This window comes from Cervus elaphus, chromosome 29 (assembly GCF_910594005.1).
Source record: "Cervus elaphus chromosome 29, mCerEla1.1, whole genome shotgun sequence".
Lineage (NCBI taxonomy): Eukaryota > Metazoa > Chordata > Mammalia > Artiodactyla > Cervidae > Cervus > Cervus elaphus.
In genome coordinates this window covers 6,330,733-6,357,232 of record NC_057843.1, presented here as the reverse complement: position 1 = coordinate 6,357,232, position 26,500 = coordinate 6,330,733, and the positions used below count along the sequence as shown (strand labels likewise).

Genomic DNA, 26,500 nt, shown 5'->3' with positions numbered 1-26,500 from the left:
GTAGGTACTCAGGGCATCTTTCTAGAATACCTCATAAATGATTGGAGCGATCATTCCATTTCACGAAACGTCCTGGCTAGCAGAACCACAGCTGCTGAAGAGAAATGGGAAGCACCTCTCCACGAGCAGAGGGAAGCCAGTCCATCAGAGATGCTAAATGTCGCTGCTCTGATACATCCCAACCAACCTCGGCCGGTCAAACGTGACTGCAACCAGATCTGATAGCCCCTCACGACCAGTGGTAAAATTCTGGTACATAATAAGCGTGGCACTCGGGACAGTCAAGACTCACTAAATGCTTGGGTTTTATTTTGCCATTAATCATTCAGGTTTTTTTTTTTTTCCTTATTAAAAACATTCCCGAGGACTTCCCTGGTGACTCGGTGGTAAAGAAATCACCTGCCGATACAGGAGATGCCACATGCTGCAGAGAGACTAAGTCCATGCAACACATCTGCTGAGTCTGTGCTCTAGAGCCTGGGAAGGGCAGCCACTGAAGCGCCCTGCACCCTAGAGCCCTGATTCCACAGAGAGAAGCTGCCTCAATGAGAAGCTTGCGCACCTCAACTAGAGAGACACCCGTGCAGCGATGAAGGCCCAGCACAGCCAGAAATACATAAGATTGTAAAACAAAACACACATTTCCTTCTTGTACTTGGTACTTTGAAGGTAAGCAAGACATTTATCTTGTTATCTACAGATGGAGGGAAAAAAGGCACAGGGAAGGCTGTGGCCAAGGTGTCAGAGTACACCCCAAGTCTGCAAAGTCAGCACAGAGCCTCCAGAGGTTTAAAAGAGAAAAAGGAATTGAAAAAAAAAAAAAAAAGACCACAGTGGTAAACCAATCTGTCACCCAACGTGTTTTACTGAATGTTGACTTCCCAAGGTGATGACCACAAAGGTGATGACGGGGAGGAGGAGGCAGAAGGCTGGTGATGTAACGAGCCCCTGTCTCTGGTCATCCTTGTCATCAGCCTTGGAGCTGGGTATCAGGGCTGTCCCATTCTGCAGATGAGAAAACCAAGGCACAGGGTCTGAGGGACTTGCTGAAAGCCACCCGCTCTGGGGGTGGCAGAGGCGAGACACAGAGCTAGGGCCTCTGATGCCAGAGCCCACATTCTGAACCCCTTTATTCTCTCCTGGGACGGAGGCACCCATGAACCTTTCATACCTTTTAACTATACAAATTGATAAATATCATTAAGATTTCTGAAGTACAAAAGCTAAAAATACAGTCCTTAGAATCACTGTTTATTTCAATAAGAAATTTACTTTTAAACCAATACTGTCAGCTAGAATTAGTAATAAATAGTTCAGAAAGGGCTGTTTTCATATGCAGAATATTCTAGAAGATTACTTATATTTCATATATATTTCATATAAATAATCTTCTAGAAGTTCTAAATCCAATTAGCATTTCAAGAATTAGTAGTAACTTGCTATGAGGCACACTAGCCTAGGTGACTATCGGGATGTAAGAAAACGGACTATATCTTATTTCATGTGACTTTATCTCTGCAGAAAGAACAAGTGAAAGTGAAAGTCCCTTAGTCGTGTCTGACTGTTTGCGACCTCATGCACTGTAGTCCACAGAATTCTCCAGGCCAGAACACTGGAGTGGGTAGCCTTTCCCTTTTACAAGGGATCTTCCCAACCCAGGAATCAAACCGGGGTCTCCTGCATTGCAGGCAGATTCTTTACCAGTTGAGCCACAAGGGAAGCCCAAGAATACTAGAGAGCGTAGCCTATCCCTTCTCCGGCAGATCTTCCCAACCCAGGAATCGAACCAGGGTCTCCTGCATTGCAGGCAGATTCTTTACCAACTGAGCTATCATGGAAGCACTATTTCTGCAGAGAAAGATAGAAATTAGTTTCAGCTGGTCACTCGGGCACACAGGACTGGGCTGCTATGCCTCCTATTCTGATTTCACAGAAACAGAGAATGGTTTAAAAAATCTTCTATTTGTCTGACAAATATGAAGTAAATGCAATAAGGTTTTCAAATTCACACTGAGGAAGAGTTACAGCATTCAGTTTCTAGTTCCATCTAAACTGTTGGTCTTCTGCCCCTACCTGGGAGCATTCAAATGTTTCTTTCAGTGTCATTTTATGTATAAGTTTATGAGTATATACCTTCTGCTCTGGAGAAGGAAACGGCAACCCACTCCAGTACTCTTGCCTGGAGAATTCCAAGGCCAGGGGAGCCTGGTGGGCTACGGTCCGTGGGATCACAGAGTCGGACACGACTGAGCTCACAGCACAGAGCACAAGACACCTTACTCCTGTTTTCCTGAAAGGCAGCCTTGGTTTCAATGACAGGGACGTCCCCCCAAGATCCTATTTTCAACAAATTTCCCGCATATCTACTTTGGTTGATGCATGTTGCTATGCTTCTAGAAAGCTAATCAGTGGTGAACTCGAGAAACATAAAAACCTCTTTTTCTAAACACACATCAGTGGTTCCTAACATTTTTAGGGTCACAAATATTTCACACCCTCTTCATGGGGAGGGGAGTACAAACAGTGTAACTTTGGTAGAGTTCTTTGTAGAACCATCTAACCTGTATGTACCAACATCCTTAATAACCTTCCTTCTGAATACAGAATTTCAGAAGTGGGAATGTATTCAAGGGGGATAATCCTAATCACAGTGAAGACAGTATGCATAAAAGTTCAGTGCAACATATCCCAGCGAGTATACTAGAAACAAACAGAATGTCCCTAATGAAGACTAGTCAAGAATATTATGCTGCACTTATGCAATTGAATAGTACTTAACTATAAAAATGTTAAAGAAAAATAATTCTTGCAGAAAATCCTTATGATATAATGTTAGTTTTTTAAAAGTAGGAGACATACATTAATTATGCATACTGCTTGCTCCATATGATCTCAAATACAAAAAGAAAAACACAGAAATGACTAGAAGGAAAGTTACATGTAGTAGCTGTCTCTTTGGTGAGACTGTAGATTATATTTTTCTTATGTCCTGGAATTCCTTGGTTTCTATACGAACAAACGTTTGTATAAAGTTTTTAGGAATTGTTCAGCTTCCTTTTAAACTTGATTTAATAATTATTAACAAAACTTACTCACTAGAAAACAGTTCATATAATAACTTGAGATTTTCTTTTTTTTATAAGGAGGCTGAACATCACAGTAAGCTATAAAGTTGATAGCCAAAGAGGTTGCCATACATGATTTAGGAATAAGAGAATATACAACAAGCACAGCTTAGAGGAGACTCAGAGAAATAGTGCTTATAACCACAGAGGTTCACACACAGGGCACAGCTAGAAACATTCTTCATTCGAGGACACAACCAAACTTTAGATAGCATTAAAACAAAAACAAACAAACAAAAAAATCCCCCAGCTTTAGCAAATTCTTAAAACAAGCACAAAAGCCAAAATGTGAATTCAATTATTAATCACTCAGTCATCTATTATCAATCACTTAAAAGCAAAGGATGTCATGAGAATTATATCTTCTAAAATAAGACACTCATGAAGTAACAGCCCACATCGCACACTGCATAGCACTTAAATGAAGCTGTTTCTTTTTAAAAAAGAACAAATAAGTACTTTACTTCAATCTGTTCTCTACTGATCTCCCCTATACCATCTCCCAGGTATATCATTCTAAGATACTTCTTTAAAGGGAGTTAAAGATATAAATTTAAAAAATTAAAGAAGTTAAAAGTCTTTATCTTTTGCCTCTCGAAAGCTGTAGACACACACAGTAAATTAGAAAGAAGAAATTAAAGGTAATTAATGATAAAATGGATTTTACCATTAATTTTGATGTCATTTTTTATTATATTGTATTTTAACCATACACTAAAGTATATGACATACACATAATTTTAAGACATTTCATTTCTAGTTTAAAGAATATGATAAAGTAAACAAATTATGTTGGTGGGTGCCAAACTTTGGAGTACTGAGAAGTGATTTTTTCTTTTTTAACTTTTAAATCTTGTATTGAGGTACAGCCAATGGACAATGTTATGACAGTTTCAGATGAACAGCAAAGGGGCTCAGTCATACACTGACATGTATCCCCTCTCCCCCAAACTCCCCTCCCATCCAGGCTGAATATAACACTGAGCAAAGTTCCGTGTGCTCTACAGGGGGTCCCTGTTGGTTATCCGTTTTAAATATAACAGTGTGTACAGGCAACCATAAGGTCACTCTCTAAATCTGAGTCCCTTTCTGTTTTGTAAGTAAGTTCCTTTGTATCAAGAAATGATTACGTTTTAAAAACGTACTGTATGCATGTATGTATTTCAAGATCCTCCAATAGAAATGAAGATAGATACAGCCCCCAAAGCAAGAAGATAACGAATAGTACATGTTCAAACTACAGCCTGGACTAACTCAGGTGAAACCATCAGGACTGTCTGCTGCTGACAGCACTGACTCCCCCACATAAGGGAGAGGAAGGCCAGGGGGTCAGGACACCCTACTTCAGCCCTGCACCCCCAGGTCCAAGCAAACTGCTGGCAGGAAGTCTCTGAACCAGGTACGGAGTACGCAGCCCTCTGCTTCAGCTTCATGCAGAAGACAGACTACTGGGACAGACAGACAGGCAGGATCGGAGACAGTCACTTCCTCCTTCAGGAGACACAGGATGAAAGACGGAGCTGCGAGAAAGGTCTGGAACCCCAGGATCCCCTAAGGCAGCATAAAGGCTGTTTCCGGCACTGATTTCTCTGAGAAACTCTCACGTGTGGTTAAAAAGGGAGTAAACTTCTGAGGACTGGATTAGAGATTCTAAACATCTGATGTTTACAGACAACAGTAAAAGGTTTGCTGTTGCTTAGCCAGCTAAGTCAAGTTCGATTCTTTGCAACCCCACGGACTGTAGCTCACCAGGCTCCTCTGTCCATGGGATTCTCCAGGCGAGAACACTGGAGTGGGTTGTCATTTCCTTCTCCAGGGATCTTCCCGACCCAGAGATCCTGCACCAGCAGGTGGGTTCTTTGCCACTGAGCCACCAGGGAAGGCCTGGTGAAAGGTAACCTGACGGTAAACATTTGGCCTGGCCAGGATCCTGTAACGCGAGGGTTCAAGGCTGACAAAAGCGAGTTACAAAGAAAGCCTTTATATTTACGATGAGGGACACGAGCACATTTTTTTTCTTTATTTCTTTGAATATACATCTTCAATAGGAAAAACAGGAATAGGATAATCAACAGAAAATGTTTTTTAAAAGTCTTTGTCAAGGACAGTTTGTCTTGGAGAAACTATACCAAGTTTACTGGTGATACGGTGGGCGCCCTGAGAACCCCCAGGACCTCTGACCCCAGCTGCAGGGGCTACAAGGCTGCCTCCCCCAAGGCCAAGGCCCCTTGTGGGATGGGGCAGCCCAGAGGGACTGTCCAGGCGGAGGTCCCAGATTCAGCCTCCCTCTCCCCAGGGGAACACCTGCGATCCGGGCTCTCTGGGGTGGGCCTGGGACTTCTACAGCCCCCATCACAGCTCAGCCTTGGGGCCAGCCCCTCCCTCCCAAAGCCACTGCCCTCAGAGTCCCGGTCACAGAGCCCCACACCCAGCCCAACCCAGGGCCACTTCCTAGAGAACCCAACTCCCACGAAGATAAGCGTGGTGTTTTCCTGAGAAAGCCATTTGATAAGCAGAGACCGCAGTCTTTACATCAGTTTCCTCCCTCTAAAGTTGGAACAATAAGAGGCAAGCATAGGGTCACTGCAAGGATGAGGTGAGGTGATGTATAGAAACGCCAAGTGCCTGGCAACACCGCATACGTGACAAATGGCAGGCCGTTATTAAAGAGATATTAAAATGTCTTTCAAGACAGATTACTGCTTAAAGCCCTCTGAAGAACTGTAGGGAAGATGCTGGAGAGAACAGACTCTGAAAATATGAAGTTACTTCATGGCAGTTGTCTTAAGCTCCCTACATTCCCTACCCGTACCCCCCCCCCACCACCACCAAATTCTTCATTTTTCTTTTGTTTCACAGTCAATCCCTTTCTTGTTTCTTTCCATTTTTCTCTCTGTGCCAATTATTTAGCAATGACATTACAATCAAATTAGAAAAATGTCTCAAAAGGAATAAAAACAGGTGTGGGGGGATTTATTCCTCAAAGCAAAAAGATCTCCCACCTTTTAAAAATCCTGAGACTGAGCAGGGTGAGACAGCATGGATTTATTTGTAAAACAGAAACCTACAAGCTGACACTAATAACTCCCAAGACTCTGACTTAAAAGATCTGGGGAGTATAGAAATTTGTACTTTTAAAAAATCCCCAGGTACAAAAAGAACTGCAAAGAAAATTTCAACCTCTTCAGGGTTTCATTCTTAATAGTAACACTGATAGTCTAATTTTAAACATATGTATATATGAAAGAGGTAAGCAAATATATTACTAAGAACCAAGACTTTCAAAATAAGAGACATAAAAGTGTTCAGAAAGTTAGTTAAATTTAAACTGGAGTACCAGTATGACCACATGATTAAAAGAAGTCCACATATTGCTTTGTTCTTAACACTGAAAGGGCCTACAAGCAATGACATTAAAGTAGAATTAGTGTGTCTAACGTCAGCTCTTTACTTCTAAATACCATACCTTCCCTGGCAGTCCAGTGGTTAGGACTCTGAGCTTCCAATACAGGGAACTAGGTCGGGGAACTAGGATTCACTGGTCAGGGAACTAGGATTCCTCCTGCTGTGCAGCATGGCCAATAATAATAATAATAAATAGAAAAATAAATATCATCTTTCAAGAAAAGGAACCAGGTCCCATTGGATAAATGTCTGATTCTGGGTCTGAGGCAGGAAATTATAAGGTGAATCAACTGGGTTGTGTCAGAGAGGAGAGTGGAACTAAAAAAATGGTGGGAAAGTCTGATTTAGTGAGAGCTACTCCAGACACGGTCATTAAAGAGAAAGCATTAAGCATTTACCCTGGCTTTTCAGAAAGCGCTATAGACAAGCCTCAGAGGATGGCGGAATGGTCTGCTTCACAGAAGAATGACAGCTGGGTCTGAGGAGCAAACACTGGATCTTGGCAGGGGCTAAAGGATGCTGAAGCCCTTAGATGAGGACCAGCTGCTGGGGGCCATGCACATGGTACCCAACATCACCCTGCATCTGACTGGCAGCTCCTACCACGAACAAGCAATCGTTAGTAACGCACAACACTGTTAGTAACGGGACGATCTGGCATTGTCCGCCTCCTAATGTGCTGTAATCTGAAGCGCACAACACAATGAAGAAGCATTACCTAAACAAAATCAAGCTGAGACACATAGAGAGAGGAGGTCTATGCGTACAGAGGAGGAGGTCTGCGTACGGAGGAGAGGGTGGGGTAGAAAGTGAGTCTGTCAATATTATTAACTGTTAATCTAAGAGGTGTTCATAGGAATGATGTTCACTGTACTATTTCAACTTCTTGTATGCATGCATCCTTAGTCACTCAGTCATGTCCGACTCTTTGCAACCCCTAGGACTGTAGCCTGCCAGGCTCCTCTGTCCATGGAACTATCTATATTGGAGTGGGTTGCCATGTCCTACTCCAGGGGATCTTCCAGACCCAGGGATCGAACCCATGTCCCATGTCTCATGTGTCTCCTCATTGCAGGCAGATTCTTTACCAGCTGAGCTATCAGTTCAGTTCAGTTCAGCTGCTCAGTCATGTCCTACTCTTTGAGACCCCATGAACTGCAGCACACCAGGCTTCCCTGTCCATCACCAACACCTGGAGTTTACCCAAACTCATGTCCACTGAGTCGGTGATGCCATCCAACCATCTCATCCCCTGTTGGCCCCTTCTCCTCCTGCCCTCAATCTTTCCCAGCATCAGGGTCTTTTCAAATGAGTCAGCTCTTCACATCAGGTGACCAAAGTATGGGAGTTTCAGCTTCAACATCAGTCCTTCCAATGAACACCCAGGACTGATCTCCTTTAGGATGGATTGGCTGGATCTCCTTGCTGTCCAAGGGACTCTCAAGAGTCTTCTCCAACGCCACAGTTCAAAAGCATCAATTCTTCTGCGCTCAGCTTTCTTTATAGTCCAACTCTCACATCCATACATGATCACTGGAAAAACCATAGCCTTGACTAGACAGACCTTTGTTGACAAAGTAATGTCTCTGCTTTTTAATATGCTGTCTAGGTTGGTCATAACTTTCCTTCCAAGGAGTAAGCATCTTTTAATTTCATGGCTGCACTCACCATCTGCAGTTATTTTGGAGCCCAGAAAAATAAAGTCAGCTACTGTTTTCACTCTTTCCCCATCTATCAGCCATGAAGTGATGGCACTGGATGCCATGATCTTAGTTTTCTGAATGTTGAGCTTTAAGTCAACTTTTTCACTCTCCTCTTTCACTTTCATCAAGAGACTTTTTAGCTCTTCTCCACTTTCTGCCATAAGGGTGGTGTCATCTGCATATCTGAGGTTATTGATATGTCTCCCGGCAATCTTAATTCCAGCCAGGGAAGCACCTAACTTCTTGTGTATTTGAAGACAATTATCATCATAAAAAATTTAAGAGAAAAAAATTTTTTTTAAGTTTTAAAAATGATTCTGAGGTTTGACAAAGTTTGGACTAGGGGTGTCACTTATGGGAGTTAGTTTTACTGCAAAAGGAAAGAAAGGAATTGCCAGAGAAAGCATATCCCACAGAATGCACTGTGCAATTTTTTAATTTAATGTTTTTATTGTTGAATACCTTACTCTTGGTCACAGAGTTGTTTTACGTAAGAACGGGTATCATCTGCTTCTCTTAGATCAAAGTTTAACCACTTGTGTAATTCAAGCTTAGAAATCTTACTATACTAATTTAAAAAATGACTATTATTTATTCATCAAATTTATTGAACACGTAACAAGGGTTAGAACAAGGCAGGATACAGTATTAAAAGAGGTGGGAAGGGCTACTGCATGACTTTTTGATGATTAGTCAGTCTCAAGTTCAAAATTCTGAAACTCACTCGTAAGGCAGCTTTCAAAGGGCTCATCTTGTTAAAATGAGAGGACTGCCTTTCCTTAGGAAGCTCCGTCACAGTTACAAGTGGTTCCTGGAACTGACTTAGAGAAGTGCCGACACTAACTAGGACGGGGTTCTTATTTTTTTAAAGGAAGAATTTCACTGTGAAGAAAATTAAACTCTTATTGTCCCCAAAAGACCCAGAGTCAGAAACAGTCTGGTGCTCTGCCCTTAGTAGTCATTTTATGTAAAACACTGGAGTTCAGTGATAGAAGGGATAGTCTCAGCTCTAAAACAGGAGACAGGAATTTGAGTTTCCAGTCCACATCTTCCCCTAACTATATGTTGTTGTTTAGTCGCTAAGTCATGTCTGACTCTCTCGGACCCCATAGACTATAGTCCACCAGGCTCCTCTGTCCATGGAATTCTCCAGGCAAGAACACTGGAGTGGGTTAGCCATTTCATTCTCCAGGGGATCTTCCCAACCCAGGGATTGAACCCGAGCGTCCTGCACTGGCAGGCAGAATCTTTACCACTGAGCCACCTGGGAAGCTCAAACAGTCTCAGGTAAATTGAGTTGGCTCACTGGTAAACAGGGACGGTAGAGAGACTCTGACTTCACAGAGCTGTCAAGAGCATCAAACGAAGGGACTCTACAGAAAAGTAGACGTGACAGGTCGGGGCGGGGAGGGGAGATTCACAATTTCTAAAGAAGTGTTTCGAGTGTGAAAGTTTTCACTGCTTCATATGCACAACTTTGAAAAGTAGGTGATTTTAAAATAAATCAGTACCAAGTGGACATAGGGGGTATAAACCACAAAGCTGATGTTGAGTTCTCTGTGAAACACACGGGACGCTTAGGTGACTGATGAGCCTGTGCTGGTGGGCAGGACTCGATCGAGACCCACGGGAGGGGAGTACAGGAGATTAAGAGGCAGTATTTAGAAACTTTAAAGCAATTTGATAGCTTAATCGTATATCTTCCAAATCTAATACAGGTTTGAACTGTGTATGTTTTTTAAGATTTTTTTTTTTTAATTTGTTACAATATTGTTTCTGTTTTATGTTCTGGTTTTCTGGCCAGGAGGCATGTGGGATCTTAGCTCCCTGAGCAGGAATTGAACCCACACCCACTGCATTGGAAGGCAGAGTCTCAACCACTGGATCACCAGCGATGTCTCTGTGTATTTAATACTTTTTTATAAATTTCCATTTTTCTGTTAATTCACTTTCATTGTATGGCACAGAAATACTGGTTTGTGACTGGATATAAATTAAAAACAACAAAAAAACTAAGTGTGCTCCCTTTACAGAGCATGGTGTGAGGAAAACAGTCTGCCTCTTATAGACTCCTGCCACAGTTCAGGAGCATCTCTCACTGGGTCAACCTCTCTGAACAGTAGTAGTTGAAGAGTGGCTGCAGTCGAATAAATCTGAATGGCACGACATGAAGTTAAGTCCAGTTAGTTAATGTCCTTGCCTATACAGGAAAGTCTGGTGCGACAGCCACACTTGCCAACATTTGAGTCAGATCTGGATTTTAAAACTGGTATCTGACTTTTACCCTTTCCAGATGAAGTTACAATAGTTAACTGAACAACCATTTAATAGTTAATCTATAGAAATATTAAAGTTCTCAATAAGTTAAATGCTAAGAATCTCCCAAGACTGAGTCTAGAAATTGCTCTTTTAGAATCTGGATTGGTTATCTCTATGGGTGATTCCACAACTCTAATTAGTTTCTTTAAAAAATGTGTGTGTGTATGCAGTTGTGTCTGACTCTTTACAAGCCTACGGACCATAGCCCTCCAGGCTCCTCTGTCCATGGGATTCTTCAGACAAGAATACTAGAGTGGGTTGTCATGCCCTCCTCCAGGGGACCTTCCCAACCCAAGGATCAAAAGACCTGAGACTCCTGTGTCTCCTGCATTGGCAGACAGATTCTTTACCACTGGTGCCACCTGGGAACCTAATGCTTCCCTAATTTAAAAAAGTGGGCCTAAGACTTTAACAGGCGTCTCACCAAAGAGGGTGTCATCAGGGAAACACCAATTCAAACCGTGAGACAGACACCACGACAGGGCTAGGAGGATGACCAGAGTCCAGGACGCTGACAACACCAAATACTGGAGAGGAGGTGGGGCCACAGGAATCTTGTTCTCTGCTGGTGGGAATGCAGAGTGGTATAGCCTCTGGAAGGCGGTCTGGCATCTTCTTACAAGTCTAAACATACTCTTACCACACAACCCAGCAACCACACTCCTTGGCAGTTACCCAGGAGCTGAGAAGATATGTTCACACAAAAACCGGCACATGGATAATTATAGCAGCCTTATTCACAACTGCCAAAAATTTGAAAGTAACCAAGATGTCCTTCAGAAGATGAATGGATGAATATATTGTGATACAACCAATGGACTCTTATGCAGGGCTAAAAGAAATGAGCTATCAAGCCATTTCTTGACTTGACATTAAATATGTAGTACATGGGATGGCAAAGTATCAGACATGACTGAGTGACTAACACTAACACACACACACACAAGTGAAAGAAGGGCTTCTCTGGCAGCTCAGACAGAAAAGATTCCGTGTGCAATGCAGAAGACCTGTGTTCAATCCATGGGTCAGGAAGATTTCCTAGAGAAGGGAATGGCAACCCATTCTAGTATTCTTGCCTGGAGAATTTCAGACAGAGGAGCCTGGTGGACTACAGTCCATGGGGTCGCAAAGAAGTCAGTCACTTCTTAACTGAAAGGAACTACTCTGAAAAGTTTATGAGTCCAACTCTGTGACATTCTGGAAAAGATAAAACTATGAAGACAGTAAAAATATCAGTGGTTTACAGGAGCTAAAGGGAACAAAGGGGTGAGTAAGTGGAGCATAAAGGATTCTCAGGAGAGTGAAAATCTGTATGTGACTATAATGGTAGTCGTGCATTTGTCCAAACTCATGAAACGTACAACACCAAGAGGGAACCCTAATAGAAACTATGGATTTTCGGTGACTGGTATATGTCACTGCAGATTCATCAGTTATAACAGGTGAACCAGTCTGGTGAGAGATGCTTTTAATGGTAGAGACTATGTGTGTGTAGGGGGTCAGGGGATATATGAGAAATCTCTGTATCATTCCCTCGACTTTGCTGTGAACCTACAACTGCTCTAAAAAATAGTCTTTTTTTTTTTTTAACCTTTCATCTCATTTATTAATTTGCTTCTCACCAAAGAAAGGATCATGTCTGTGTACTAAATGATTGATTAGATCTACTCCGTTTGAAAAGTTCAGCTCCATATTTGTTACTTCTGTTTTATTCATGTTGACTTTTACTACTGGACTGGAGATTAACTTCATAAAGGAAGAGATTATTCCTGTCTTTTCACTGCTGTATCCTAGTAGATCTCCAGGAAGACAGATGTTGACAAAAAGAAAGAGAATCACCGAGATGACCAAGCACCTGCAAGCTGCTGGCGACTTGAGAGCGGGGCCCGTGGCTCAGTCATCTTTGCTTACTGAGCACCTAGGAAAGTGCTGGAAAGAGCAGGGGCCAGGGAGTGCTGATAGAATGAAGCGAACGGACGAGTGGATGGATGGAGGGAGGGAGGGATGGGAGCACTGAGCAATTTCCAAAAGTAAGATACGCTTTTCACTCTCAACTAAAACTATTTTAATGATTAAAGTTAACTCTTAGCATACATTTTTATTTCACTATTATTATTTACACGGCATATTATCAATCCTACAACCCACACGGTAATGATCAAAATAAATGTAAACAGGAAATCTAAGTGGTTGAGAAACTTGTCAGACTTGCTCTCTTTTAGAGTATGTGTACAGAATTTCCTTCAAATAGTCCTCCATTAAAAAACAGGCACGCACACACACACACTTCACAACAGCCACTGCTGGGAGTTGTTTCTATAGCAAAGGAAACAAAATATTCACAGAGAATTTTAGGCAAATGTGATACCATCTTGTTCTCCATAATTAAAAGAATTCTCTCACATTTACTTTAAGATAAAGCTTTTTAGCTTTCAAAAAAACTTCTCACATTTATTCAGTTAGAAAGTTCTTGGAATGGAACCTCTCACCTAATCCCAAATGCCAACAATCTCTTCTAAGCCTGGAGCAGTTGAATAAGTTTCTTTTTCCTCTGAAATATATATATATATATATCAGAAGCCATTTTTCATTCACAAATGAAATGACTTCTAATCTACAGAAAACATCTCTGTGAAGATTTGAGGGTAAACAATCTATCTTCATTATCATTTAAACTTCTTAAGAGATTTCACCAAGCCCAGTGAATAGCATAAAGTATCAGAGTTTAATCTGTTTTCCTACCCTGTCTTGAGAAGCCAGGAGAAAATTTAATGAAGTGATTCAGTCAGATAAATTAAGGTTATTATGAAATTTAATCACAGAACTCTGTGGAGCCTGATGGCTTTATGATGGTATTTTATAAACAACTGTCAGCATTGTTGGCATTTTTTTCCCTTTAAGATGGAGCTTCTGTCAGTGGCGACAATCTTCCATAAGCAAGGTGGCAAACTGATCAGCTTGATCCTTGAAGACTGTCAGAGTGAGGTCAGGCTGAAGAACATCTGTGTCTCCCCAAAGCTGCAAATCTAATTTATGATGGGTATTAAGTTCCATTCTCACTGTATATCATTAAGTACCTATGGATAAATATGGGCATGAAGGTTTAAGGAAAAATACAACAGCAAAACCACCCCCTCAGATCACTTGAAGTGAAGAGATGTAAACGACTCTGACACCTGAGTCTCTGGCCAATGTACATATTAAATCCACTTCAAATAAGAAGGCTGTGCAAGGAAATTTTGAGTTTCTTTTCTAGAAAACTATTTTAAAATGCACAAAATAGGGACTTCCCTGTGGTCTAGAGGCTGAGACTTTGTGCTCCCACTAAAGGGGGCTCCCTTGGTCAGGGAACTAAGATCCCCCATGTGGTCTGGCATGGCCACACACACACACACACACACACACACACACAAATAAAACTGTAATATTAAAAAATATACAAAAACTAATTAAAAATAAATTAAAATTTTTTTTTCAGTGCACAAAGTAAAACATGCTTTTCATTTTCAGTTCAACATTACAGTCTTAAAGGTGTTAGATAGTTACTAATTATAAGTAGGGCAAATTAATGGAATGATGCCCCATGAAATAAAAATGGTATCTTTTGACTAAAATAGGATGTATGAGGGCTTCTCCAGTGGCTTAGTGGTAAAGAATCCTCCTGCAATGCAGGAGATGGAGGAGACATGGGTTCGATCCCTGGGTCTAGAAGATCCCCTGGAGGAGGGCATGGCAACCCACTCCAGTATTCTTGCCTGGGGAACGCCCTGGACAGAGAAGCCTGGCGGGCTACAGTCCATGGAGTTGGAACAACTGAGCACATACACACAAGGATCTGTGAAATGTTTCTGATCTAGATTTGGAACTGTTGACTGGTTACAAGGTTTACATCTACCCTGGCACTTTTTATGAGGAAAGTGTCTGCAAGAGTAAACCAGGGCTTGGAAAAACATCAATGGAGGGGAGAGTGAGCTCTCGGAACCAGCTGACATGTGGCCTTTCCTCTCAGTAACCACAAGCCGGTTCCAAAGATCCGAATGTTTGGGAAAATGTAGTCGAAACAACAGTTTCAGAATAACTGGCAAAGAAAGTTGTAGTTCTTAAAGTTGTAGTTCTTAAAGTGCTATAATTCTAACACTTCATTAACCAGAGAAATGAGCTTCCTGGTTAATTCAAATAGGAAGTTTTACTCTACTACCTGCCTGAAGAAGACTCCAGGTTGCCATCTTCTCAATGACAACAAACCTAAAGCACTATGAGATTTTCTATACTTACAGGAGCTTAATTACTGAATTTTTCACATCAACTTCATTTTCATGTGATCTTATTTGTCTCATAAAACAAAGACTTTGGCATGTTTTAATTTTTTGCCTTTGTATGACTGTTTAGAGAAACAGATTCCCATTGTTGTTGTTGTTGTTCGGTTGTTAAGTCATGTCTGACTCTTTGCGACCCCTTCCCTGTCGTTCAGTATCTCCCGAAGCTTGCTCAAACTCGTGTCCATTGAGTTGGTGATGTCATCCAACCATCTCAGACTCTGCTGCCCACCTCTCCTGCCTTCAATCTTTCCCAGCATCGGGGTCTTTTCCAATGAGATTCACATACAGGCTTTTATTTATTTACGGCTGTTTGTTTTGCTTGCTGTTTTAAATACAAAATTACTGTTTTTACAGCTAGAGAAAAATACCAATGTTACTGCTGCTGGAACTGTGATCCAGCCTTTGGGTCAGCTCTAGAACTTTCTTTAGGAGCCTAGGTGCCAAGCGCCCCAGGGACTATCAGATCACTCCTTGAAAAGATTCCCCATATCTAGGACATCATCTCAGGTGTGAGATGAGCAGTGGGCCGCTGCCCAGGTAGCAGCTCTGATCCTTACTTAACTATTCCCTCTAGGACTCAAGTGCATTTAAAAAGAGAGAAACACACTACCCAGATCAAGAAATAGAATATTAGTAGCATCCAGTGCTACTTATGCTACTCCTAGTCACTATACTTCAAGGTAACCAATATCTTCACTTCTGTCACCACTGATTTGTTTCATAGTTTTGAAATTTGATATAAATCAGTATAAATGATCTCTTTTATGTCTGGTTTCTTTTGATCATCATTGTGTTTTTTGAGATTCATCCATCTTGCTGCACGTACCAATAGTTTCTTCAAATACACTGCTGTATAATATTCTATTATATAAATACATTGTAATTTGTTTATCCATAAAAAAAAAAAAGACAGAGAGAGAAACAGGCATTTCTCTGGTGGTCCAGTGGTTAGGACTTCATGGAGTACACGTTCGATCCCTGGTATGGAAGCTTAGATTCCACATACCCCATGGTTAAAAAACCAAAACATAAAGCAGATGCAGTATTGTAATAAATTCAATAGAGACTTTAAAAATGGTCTATATCCAAAAACAATCTTTTAAAAAAGAGACAAAAATGTGAGGGGGCTAACTCAGAACCTCTTGGCCAGCTGGATTTGCAACTTCAACTAACTCCCTCTGTTTGCCCACTGTGTTCCCGGCAAGTAACAGACAGTCCCAGTACCTGCCTTTGAGGAGCGGAGGCTCAGCGGGCAGGTAGGGAGAGGAGGGAGCTGCAAGCAGTAAGGATCAGGTTACAGAGGGCGCGGGTGCAGCGTCCAAACCACAACTTGGCTCCCGGGCCTGGCACGTGGCCACGGCCCAGGCAGAGCGAGTTCCTGAAGCTCGGCTGCAGGCTGGGGGCCAGGGCGGGCTGGTGCGGCTCTGATAGGGAGAGCCGTGGAGTAATGCTCTGGGAACTGTCGGGCAATAACTGGGGCTGAAGGAAGAGAATGAAAACGATCCACCGAGGGGCGGGTCTGGGAGCGAGGCGGAAGGCAAAGGCAGCAGGTGAGGCCTGAGCCAGGCAGGTGGCTGCAAAGCCTCGGCTGCCCAGCAGGGTAACTCGACGCCATCGGGCTGAGAACTGGGGTCCCTGGCTGCAGGCCTCTATTGAGAGCAGACAAAAACGTGCGCAGGGAACCCGCGTTCTCCTCGTCCTCAGGGTGCGCCGGGCTCTGCCCTTCTTTCCCTCTGAGGATGTCTTACACTCCCGCGTGCCTCAGCGCTCCCAGTCCCCGGCAGGCATCCTGCCCTGTGTCCCGGGGGAGGCTGCTCAGCGACAGACGCCGGGGCCACTGCCGCCTAACACAGTGACCTGGGACAAAACACGCGCTGATGACTTCTCAGGATAAAGCTGCTCAGGCGACCAAAATCCAAGGGCTGAAATACTCACAACATGGGCTCTTCTGGAGTTTTTCGGGGGCTTGGTACTTCTTCTGCATTTTGAATTGAACTTTATTGTTTAAAGGAACAACACTTGAACTTCTTCTAAAACATCAGGTTAGAGGAAGACAGTCTAATGATCACATGTTAGGTATGCCTTGCAAGAAAATATAAGTAACGTTGGGCTGTGTGTTATTTCCAGAAGCCTCCTGATCTTTCTGTGAACATGAGATTGTTTGAGGTTTACCAAATTTGCCTGGAGCCATAGGGAAGCTCCTGCATTAACTTTAAAAAGTAACACATTAGCAAAGAGCAGGAATCAACATCTCAATAACACACAGTGGAAGAATCCATTTAAACTTACCTAAAATCCTTAGTCTAAAATCTAACCTCTACAAAGAATTATGAAGAATTGTTCTTAGTAATTAAAGGAAAGGCTGTTACATAATTCATTATGGAGATGGAAGACTTTTTAAAACAAAAGTTGATTAAAAAAACTAGCTTTGATGTGCTGCATGTCAGTGCTTTAATATTTATTGGAACAGTTGTATTTTTAACTTAATCTTTAATTTCATAAGAGTGGATTTAATTACAAGGTTTTTGGTTTGGAAGACCTTCAAAAATTACTAAGAAATAACCACCATATAGTTATCAGATCACAGTTTTCAGGATATGTGCAAATAGTCTCCTTAATTGATTGCAAAGTATGTGCGTGCTAAGTCGCTTCAGTCATGTCTGACTCTTTGCAACCCCATGGACTGCAACCCGCGAGGCTCCTCTATCCATGGGTTTCTCCAGGCAAGAATACTGGAGTGGGTTGCCATTTCCTCCTTCAGGGGATCTTCCTGACAGTATGTAATAAAAATATCAATCTGAGACTCTTCTAAGACAATGGTGATCATTCCTATTTGTCCATCACAGTTCATCTGTATCAAAGACTACTGCTCATTGCCTGACCAGATTTGCAAACATCGCCACACTCCCCCGTTTTTTCTGTTCTCATCGGCTTCCAGCCCACTTCTCCTTAACATTCTCAAATGGCATTGGTTAACAGACCCCCAGGTTACAGGGAGCAGCTCCTCATTGAGGCCACCTAAACACACACAGAGTTCAGCATCAGGTGTATCATTTTAATTGTGCAATAAAACTTTTCAGCACAGAAAGACAAATGCTACCAGATAGGCAGAGAATGCAAATAGAGAAATCATATTTCTTCTTATTTAGATTAAGGATCTTGGATGCTGAAAATACATCAGATCATTTCAAAAAAGGAGTCTTCTGTTTATCATTTGGTCAACTTAAACTTATTAACGAATACATATATTTTTCTCAGATATTCAATATAGTAAAAGTCATTTAAGAACAACACCAACTCTATTCATATACAACCCACTGCATTATTTATTATACCTACTTTCACAAAATGGAATTTTCCCTCAAGTGATCAAGTGTGTTAAAAGGGAAAACAGGGTTGTGGTTCCAAGTCTCAGTATTCTCCATAAGAGATATTTTAAAAACCCGGCTATTGTAGTCAGTCCTAAGAAATCTACTTGTGGAGAAATAATTGCTCTCTAACGCCCGATAGTAGACAGACAGACGGAACTCAGAAACGCTGAAGCCGTGCTGCTCGCCTGTATTCCATTGTGTATGTGAGTCCAGAGTCCAGCAGTCAGACCTCAAAATGCTCTTAATCATTCTGTCACAGCAGATCAGTACATACTCACAGGTCAGGGCATTCCAACAAGAGAGTGTCATCATACCCAGGAAAAAGTGAGGCAAGTCAGAGGACGGGGGCAGACCACGAGTCGTCCCTGGGTGACCTGGAGACCTTGATCTCCTCATGTCTCAGTTGGAATTTTTCATTTGTAAACAGTTAGAAGCAAAACTAGGGTTTTTATCTGGTGGGTCAGATTGTAAAAGAATTGGCCTGCAATGCAGGAGAACCGGGTTTGATCCCTGGGTCGGGAAGATCCCCAGAGAAGGAAATGACAACTCACTCCAGTATTCCTGCCTGAAGCATTCCATGGACAGAAGAGCCTGGCGGGTTACATACAGTCCATGGGGTCGCAAAGAGTCGGACAAGACTGAGCAACTAATATACACACACACAGAGGCAAAACTATGGAGACTGTATAATGATCGGCGGCTGCTAAGGGCAGAGGGATGAACAAGTGGAGCAGAGAGGACTTTGAGAGCAGTGGAAACACGCCGTGTGATACTGTAATGAAGGACACACAGAACATGCGTTTGTGCAACCACACCAAGAGGGAACCCTAAGGGGAACTATGAACTTGTGGGTGATGACGTGGTGGGGTAGGTTCCTCAGTTACAAATAACGTACCATCTGGCAGGGGATGTTGATAATGCGGGAAGCTATGCATGTGAAGGGGCAGGGGGTATACTAAAAATCTGTACTTTCCTCTCAACTTTGCTGTGAACCCAAAAGTGTTGCTTTAAAAAGGTTATGTTTTTTTTTTTGAAAGACAGTCAAGATAATCTAGACTCAAGACTCTTTCAACTAGGAGCCATAAAACCAGCCTGATTACTGTTAAAAGGCTGTTTAAACAGTCCAGAACTTGTAGGGTGCAATGAATACCAATATTTTATTTCATAGGCCTTGTTAATTACTTGCAATTTCCGTAGGTGGACATATACTGGGCTTTTTAAAAAATTATCACCATTAAAAAAAATTTTTTTTTTAAAAGTTTTATTTTTATTTTTTTGGCCCTGCCACAAAGCATATGGGATCTTGATTAACAGTTTCCTGACCAGGGATCAAACCCACAGGCCCTGAATTGGGAGCTAGGAGTCTTAAATCAATGGGCCACCAAGAGGAGCCCAGACAAACTGATTTTTAATAAGAATGTGAATTAAAGAACTAGGAAAATGTTTAATAATTACAGTCACTTGCCTTAAATAAAACTGTCAGATAATCCTGTAAGTTTAATCATGTCATACTGAATTAGTGTTGTTTTTTTTAACACTAAGTTTGCTTTTTAGCAAATAGTTTGCTCTGTATTTTTGACTCATCTAAAACAATCCTGGCGTTACCTCTGGATGACCTGAGGTTTATTATCTCCCTGTGTAGGACATGGGCTGCTCTTGTCAGCTCTGAGAGAAAGAGAAGAAAGCCATGTGACTCACCAGCAGAGAACTGCATAAAATCACAGGGCCGTCAACCACACAGGGGCCTGCTGTTATCTGTCCGTTCTGTCGCTGGCTGCAGGACATGGAAATTTCACCTGAAAACCTTGAGCTGAATATGTTTTTCACTCTTTGAAAACTGAGAGGCTGACGAACTTTTATATTAGGTCATGATGACCAGAAATACATTAAAATAATTTCAATGGGCTGCAATTTTGATACAGGCTTTTAAAAAGCAGTTTCAAAAGAGCAATTCATGATGCTGCAAACTAATGCTCATGTCTAAAAGACATCAAGGGAATGGAAGTTCATACAAAATTGACCTAGTCACGTCCATCACAATGAAACTCGCATTAACAAGAGCACGTAGACAGTGTATATGTGTGTGTGTGTGTTTGCATGCGCATGTGAATGTGAGCTGAAACATATACCAGTATTTTACGGTACATTTAATTTCCTGGTAATTTAAAGAGTAATCTGAAAGTCATTTTTGCTGCCAATCCCTTTGTTGTTATTGAAGATCTACGTACAATAATAGTATGCTTCCTTACACATATGTTAACAATAGTGAGAAGCAGGGTATAGTAAGAAGGATGCCAAGTTTGTTACTGGAAGACTCAGGTGTGAAGGTACCCTTACTTGGGAAAGCTGGACGGACTGGATGTGTTTAGTCATGGGTAAAATGAAGAAACCGGGCTAGCTCAGTGGTTTTTAATTAAAGGAACTTGTCAGGGGACTTCCCTGGTGGTTCAGTTGGGGAACTAGGATCCCGCATGCTGCATTAGAGAGGTCAACAACAAAAAAAAAGGTAACTGTCAGAATCACCTATGTACCTTTTTCAAAACACACATGACCAGGCTTACACACCTGATCCTAATGAGGGTCCAGACAGGAATGCACATTTTGAAAAACTTTCCCAGTGGTTGTAGAGAACTCCTTGTTGTAGTTTAGTCACTAATTCGTGTCTGACTTTTTGCGACCCTATGGACTGTAGCCTGCCAGGTTCCTCTGTCCTTGGAATTTCCTAGGAAAGAATACAGGAGTGGGTTGCCATTTCCTTCTCCAGGGCATCTTCTCGACCCATGGGTTGAATTCAAGTCTCCTCCATTGGCAGGTGGACTATAACCACTGAGCCACCAGCGAAGCCCTAAGAACTCCTAGAAATGGTTACTTGCAGTACAAGAACAAAGTAAGATAACCCTACATTTAGAAGATGGTCTCATGTGTGGCTGTAGAGTGTTTGAAACGCGGCTGGCCCACACTGAGATGAGCTGTAGTACACATCAAATGTCAAAGGGAAAGGAGAATGTTAAAAAGTATCTCATTTTTTTAAGTATTGACTACATGCTGATACTTTACCTTGGCTACACTGAGTTAATTATGTTAAAATTAATTTCACCTGGGGTAAAGCTTTTTACTGGGGCTACTAGAAATTTTAAATTACATATGAGACCTGCATTTAATTTTCTCATAGATAGCACCAGAAGAGAGTTTCAATCAAGTACCTTCCACAGAAAATAGTTGTGTTTTTTTTTTTACTTTTTGGCTGTGCTGGGAGGCATGTGGGATTTTAATTCCCCCACCCGGGATCTAATCCATGACTCCTGCATTGGAAGCTCAGAGTCTTAACCAGTGGACCACCAGGGAAGTCCCAATTTTTAATTTTTCTGAAGAATAAAAAAGAAGGATGAGACCAATATAGCAAATATAGAAGGAAAAAGAAATAGAGAAAGTAATTTTCTGCTTTCATTGTCTTCTGCTAGAGATGTGTGCAGGGTTGACTGTCTTTCACTTGGCTGTCAGTGTGTTTACGAAATCATCAATGAAGGTGAGTTCTGGATATTGAAATTCTAGCTCCTCAAACACAGGCGCCAAGCCCACACAGACTCAAAGCAGAGCTTTCCTGGCATCCTTCCTGCCAGGAGGTGAGCACTCATTTCCCAGGCTGGCACGAGCCGGGCTGATGCTGCGGTGTTTCCGTGTGCCTGTTATTAAATATTTCCGGAATTGCCAGGTTCCCAGGTCTGCCTGAGCAGAGAGGCACACGAGGTCAGGAACTGTGCTGAGCCGCTGGGACGGGCTGGCAGGTGGGGTGGGAAAGAGCTCAATTCAAGGAGCCTAAGGCCGTCTGTGCCCTCCCGAGGGCACAATGCCAAGGCACGCGAGGCTGCCAGAGATGGGAGGGCAGTGAGATGCAGGGATGGATGCAGGGCCATTCTGGCTGAGGGACCATTTTTCTTTTGGCTCCAAGTCACTACAGAAAAACATTCACAGAATCAGGGAAGATTCGGGTTTTTCAACTGGTAGAGAGTGAGACAAAGCCTGAAGGTGGATGGGGTGCATGTGACACAGAAGTGTGCCTCCTCCTGCCACTGCAATGGTTCCCAGAAGAGACAAGAGATGTGGGACTTCCCTGGTGGCCCAGTGGCTAAGACATCATGCTCCCATCACAGGGGACCTGGGTTCGATTCCTGGTTAGGGATCCCACACCCTGCAACCAAGAGCTAGCATGCCGCACCTAAAAGACCCCCGCATGCCTCAAAGAAGACTGCAGATCATGTGTGCCTCAGTGAAGACCTTGTGCAGCCAAAAGGAAAGGGAGCTAAGAGATGGGCCGGCCCCAGGCAACCCCACTCAAAAGGGGCCATGCTGAAAACCTTTCTTCCTGCAGAAAGGAACAGTAAACATAACACCAGCAACACTAGGTCAGAGGAGTGTGAAGAAGAGTGACGGGACAGGGTGGGGAGAGACGTGCCCAGCAGATATTAAAATGAACTCTGAAATTACAACAATGGAAGGTTGGGCACCACTGTAGATAAGATAGACTAATGAAACGAAGTTCAGACACAGACTCAAAGGTACGTGAGAATTTAGTATTTAATAAATGTGGTGCTTCAAAAGGTTGGCTTGTTTAATGGATGATACTGGAGCAAGTGGCAAACCACCTGGACAAAAACTAGATCCCTAAACTAGCCCACCCACCAAAACACATTCTAGAAATTCTAATAACTGAGATTTAAATGTAAGAAGGAATTCACAGAAGTACTGCAAGAAAACATAGTCTTAAACTGAAGAATTTTCTAAACTTGGTACCAGAGGTAGCAACGAAACCATTTGTGGCTGTGACTACAGAAAAAATGTTAAAATCCTATCCATCCAAAGCCATGGTAAGGTTTGGCTTTCCTCCTTCTGAGAACCTACTGAAACTAAAGACAAGGCTGTGGTTATTCAGTTGCTAAGTCGTGTCTGACTCTGCGATCCCACAGACTGTAGCCCACCAGGCTCCTCTGTCCATGGAATTTCCCAGGCAAGAATACTGGAGTGGGTTGCCATTTCCTCCTCCAGGGGATCTTCCTGACCCAGGGATCAAAACTGCATCTCCTGCATTAGCAAGTGGATTCTTTACTACAGAGCCACCTGGGAAGACCTAAAGACAAGGTACAAAGAGGAAACCTGTGACTGGGAAGGGAAAGGCAGAAGGCAGAGCATCATTTTCCTGCAAGACAAGAAGCAGATGCGACAGTGCTGCGAGGCCAGGAGGAGACGGCTGCGGTCCATGCAGAGGACAGAGAAGACGCAGGCCCCCACGGGCAGAAGGGCAGGAGAAAAGGGGAAGCGGGTCCCATGCTCCCTGTAGGAAGTGGGCTCAACCCCTCGGGAAGGGATCTCCCAGCTCCACCCATGCAGAGCCACCCTGGAACAGATCTATGCTCTCCTCCCCCCGATGCCCATCAAGCCCAGGAAGAAGCAGGGGCAGTAGGTCTGCCTTGTCTAGGGTCTGCACCCACCGATCTGTGTTTCTCCTGCGAGAACTTCTGCGAGGCCCCCCTCAGCACCATCCCCTCACCCCACACTGAGGACTGACCAGGAACACAGCCTTAAAGAGCATCTGCTTCTCAAGTTCTCAGTAACGTGGGAGAGTTGTCACCTTTCAGCAAAACAAAGACACCTGGCATACAATATCAAGAATGCTATGAAACAGGGATAATTATCAGAAAGAAGAAAAAAATTAATGCATATTATGAATGTGAAAATCAGACTTTCTATCAATTCCATAAGGGCTTCCCTGGTGGTTCAGTGATAAAGGATCCGCCTGCTAATGCAGGAGACGCAGTTTTGATCCCTGGGTCGGGAATATTCCTCGGAGAAGGAAATGGCAACCCACTCCAGTATTCTTGCCTGGAGAATCACCTGGAGAGAGGAGCCTGGTGGGCTACAGTCCATGGGGTCACAAAGAGTCAGACATGACTTAGCGACTACACAACATAATTCATAAAAATAGGATCTGCTGAGTTTTCTCTTAGAAAAACTCTTTCCTTTCTTCCTCTCTTTAGAAGTATAAACTTAGGCAGACTGTCACTTCTCTCAAAACGTCAAAAACCACTAAGAGACAGAGGTCTGACAGTTCGCTGCCTTTCTATGAAGTAAAGCAGCAAAATGGCATTATAACGGGGGTGGATGAAGAGCTGTTTGTGGGGTCTGGACTGGCTGGAGCACTCCCAGGCTCTGCAGGGCAATAAACATGAAAGGCTGCCTGCAGTTAGCAAGAAAACAATGCTCCTCCTAAGATGCCCTCTCCGATACCAATGAGTGGTGTCTGCTCTGAGTAGGAAGGGCATTTCCGTCAACACAGTGTTGAACTTAATCCCATAGACTGAAAATGACTTGCCAGTTCAGCTTAATACAGAAATAGGATATAACCCAGTTCTCTTTGCTCAAAATAGATTGCACTCTTGTCCTACAACAACTGCGAATGCTTCAAAGCACTTGCGGTTTTTTTCTTTTTTTTTTTAATTTGGATTCCACAAGGCAGCAAGGTACACTGGGAACAGCATTTTGCAGTTAATCATATTAATGTCAACACTTTCCATTTCCTACCTGTGTGACTCTGGCCAAATTTGTAATTAGTTAATTAAAATCAGTTAACTTAATAATCCTACTCTTTTACGGAAAAGCATATGAGGTGGTCTACCTAAAGACATTGTTTCCGAGGTGGCTCAGTGGTAAAGACTCTGCCTGCCAAGCAGGAGATGGGTTTGATCCCAGAATCGAGAAGACACCCGGAGAAGGAAATGGCAATATAGTCTAGTATTCCTGCCTGTAGAATTCCATGGACAGAGGAGTCTGGTGGGCTATGGTCCATGGGGGTTGCAAAGAATTGCACACAACTGAGTGACTAAAACAACAACAACCTAAAGACATGCCATAAAAATACAGCTTTTTTGTATTTTTTAAAAAATTGTTCTTTTAAAAGTATCAGGCAGAAAAGAGAAACAAAGACAGTAAAATCAAGGCGGGGGGGGAGACAAATACAAACTTCATTCTAAAAGGTATTATACAGTTGCTAAAACTTAAGTGAAAAAAAATCTGGCTTTGAATTTTAAAGACATTAAAACAACATCTAAACAATCACTTTCAAACCCATTAGACAACATACTTAATCTGAACAAATTTATTTGAGATGGATAATATCACAGATCTTGAAGGTTTACAGTAAGAATTAAATGCTCTGTGAAAACACCTCATGTAATCCTAGCTCACAGAAGCTGTCCCATAAAATAGTCTCTCTTTCTCTTAGGCTTTGCTGTGATACATTTCCTGATTTTAAGCCAGGGTTCAGAAGTTGTATTTGAGAAAGGCTATTCTAATCCCTTTTTTATTCAGAACATTACTTTTGCCTCACTGAAATAAAAAGCAACATTCAATGCACTCCATAATATAGAATTTCAGGATTATAGAATCTCTGTACTAAAAAGAATGCAAATGACAATATCCTGCAAACTATATTTGCTGCAACATCCTTAATGAGAAAACATGGCTTTGCACCCCTTAGCATCCTCTGCAGGTCAGATAGCATTAATTTTCAAAAGGACTAAAACTGCTGTTAGCAAGCAGAGGAGAATATATACTATTCAAATTACTAGGTCTTACACCTGGAACCTTAAAACATGTAGGAGGTTGTCAGCTCTCTAATATTAGTGTGGTAAGGATTACCCCCACCTTCCAAAAAAAAAAACAGTATGTCAAGTAATAAACTCATTTTTCCCTTTCTTAAAGTGTAGAAACATACAGATTTTAGAAAGTGCATCTGGGAACAAAGTGGTTTAGAACATGACATCTGCATGATGACACGTGCAGATAACTGAAAAAGGCTTTAAAAACAATTCATCTGAGTGGCTGTCTTTCTGCCTTAAATAATCGAGGAGGAATGTGGCTCTCTCTAAGAAAAAGACCTGACATTTCCTTCTCTTGGCATAAAATTGTCCTATTGCAGAAGGTGAGAGCTTTTCAATGGAATGCAATGTAATTAATTCCAAAGGCCTGCGACAGAAGGTAGACATGTAATTGGATAGCTAAATGACTTCTTTCATGTACAAGTAGAATTTGAATCCTAAGCTTCATGAACATCCCTCATTTATCTAAATGGTCAGCACAAGAATTCTTTGGGTTATGAAGGCTTGCGGCAATTGATATTTTCCTATTCTCTACCTGGACTGCTCAATCTTCTATGAATTTGAAATCAATAAAATGCTGAAGTATTCCCATTAAATTTGAACTTT

At 42.3% G+C, this 26,500-nt stretch overlaps 1 protein-coding gene across 2 annotated transcripts in view; it reads right to left on the bottom strand.

The window, feature by feature from the left end:
• Window positions 1–26,500, bottom strand: part of GALNT7 (polypeptide N-acetylgalactosaminyltransferase 7) — a 133,628-nt gene that overhangs the window by 78,009 nt on the left and 29,119 nt on the right. The gene's annotated exons all lie outside the window — the stretch shown is intronic.